Source organism: Sinocyclocheilus anshuiensis, unplaced genomic scaffold (assembly GCF_001515605.1).
Source record: "Sinocyclocheilus anshuiensis isolate Anshui unplaced genomic scaffold, SAMN03320099.WGS_v1.1 scaffold322, whole genome shotgun sequence".
NCBI lineage: Eukaryota > Metazoa > Chordata > Actinopteri > Cypriniformes > Cyprinidae > Sinocyclocheilus > Sinocyclocheilus anshuiensis.
Window position 1 is genome coordinate 1,199,330 of NW_015542366.1, and position 2,018 is coordinate 1,201,347.

The 2,018-nt window shown below is 35.4% G+C and overlaps 1 protein-coding gene across 1 annotated transcript in view; it reads left to right on the top strand.

Moving 5' to 3' along the window:
• The window catches only part of LOC107692147 (activating transcription factor 7-interacting protein 1-like), a 44,537-nt gene continuing 42,519 nt past the window's right edge, over positions 1-2,018 (top strand). The window contains exon 1 of the mRNA XM_016491084.1: positions 1-216. The gene's annotated coding sequence lies outside the window, so the exon portion shown is untranslated. The remainder of the gene's footprint in view (positions 217-2,018) is intronic.

Sequence of the window (2,018 nt, forward strand, 5' to 3'; positions counted from 1 at the left end):
CTGCAGAGGTGCTGTCAGCCCGCTCTCACTGTAGCCTACAGGCAGTCACCTTGTGCAGCTGTCTGTATGACTGTATGTGATTCCGTTGCGTGACGATAAAGACGTTACTAACAGAATCCGCGTTTTTAAACTTGTATAATAGGAAACAGAGACCGTCGTAGTAACGTATTTTTGGAGATACCGGTTGTAAGGCGCTCCGACTGATCAAAAGATTGGGTGAGTTTTCACACTTGTTTCTGGAAAATCAATTGTTTGTTCTACTTTTATGATACTATTTGTAATTTTAATATACATTTTAGTGCGATGAATGTATTATTTATATACATTTTATATTGAATTTGGGCTATGTTTATGTTTAAAATTTAGCGTGATTTACCACATAAGGACATCAGGTGTAAACTCATAAAAATTAGTCTCTCTAGTGTAAAATTAGTCTCTCTAGGCCATTTATGTTGGAATTTATACAAGGTGAAATTTAACTTGAGTACATTTTTTGTTTGGGTTTGGTTTTCCAAAGTGATAACTACAGGGCAATTTCTTTCAAACATGGAAAAATCACTTATTTACAAATCCAAAAATTAAAAGGGCTGAACATGTAGACTTATATAATATTTACTTTTTTTTAAAGTTTGCCAGCTAATATCGGTGTGAATGTATATTGTTCGCAAAAGTTTTGTCACTGATGTCATTGGAGAAATGTCATAATTTTGCCAGCCATTATTAATTTATTCCATTAGTGATGGTGTCCTATAACAGGGAAATTACTGAGAAAATTAAGTATTATTTGCATGGTCATGTGATTTCAAGATGTCAGCCCCCATTCCATGTAAAGTAAAACAGCTGCAATTATTCTATGGATATTGTTTTTTCCAGAGTCATCATATCATCTATGTACATGCTTTTAAACATAAAAATAGCTTAAAATTGCTACAAAAATGGCACAAAATTGTATAATTTTTGTACCACTAGTACTGTCACAAAAAAAAAGGATTAAAAAATTGTTTTCAAACAGGTTTCCCACAACACTCTCTCACGACTGCCATTGGTCAGAAAACAGATAGCCCCACCCCACACTTATGCCATTGGTTGAGCCAGTAGTTTTAGCCAATCCTTTTTGTAGTTTTAAAAAACGAATCCATTTTTAAATGATAAATAAGTAACATTTTTCTGTGTTCTTTCAAAAAATCCTGATATGTCAACTTTATTTGGTGGTTAGGAGCACGATTACTTTTTCTAAACAGTTTGGAAATGATTATTTTTTGTTTTTGCAATTCCATTCGGTTCTGTTTGTGCTGTAGAAATGACACACTTCATCTTTAAAGATTCAATCTCACAATCATGCCACCTACAAGGACTCTGAATTAAGGATCCTCTGAAATGTTATTGTGAATAATAGGTCTTGCAGTTTTCCAAGTACTGCACTTCATTATTATTTTATTTTGCTTGCGGTCATTAAGTCTTAATATAATATTAATAGCAAGTTGTGTGTATCACTATAGAAAAGCTCAAACAGAATAGCATGACGCTAGCAATGTCAAGATCATTGGTCTGATGACCAGGGAATGCATGAACTGATAAAAAATGGATGCCCTGAATGCAGATCACTTTGAGTTAAAGCATTTACCAAATTAGATTGGGTAAATTAGGCCAGAGGCCTTTAAAAGGCAGGGAACTGTGTGTTAAAGGGGTCATATGATGCGATTTCAATTTTTCCTTTCTCTTTGGAGTGTGACAAGCTCTTGGTGCATAAAGAAGATCTGTAAAGTTGCAAAGACTAAAGTCTCAAATCCAAAGAGATATTCTTTATAAAAGTTAAGAGTCAGCCACACCTACCTAAATCGGATAATCCGTAATTATGTCCCCACTGGATGAAACAAATGCCTCGATTATAATGGGTTTGAATGGTTTTATCTGGTCGTGCCGGGAGACGGCATCACAATATGGCAGGGGTGGCGAACTCCGGTCCTGGAGAGCCGCAGCCCTGCAGAGTTCAGCTCCAACCCTAATTAAAACTGACC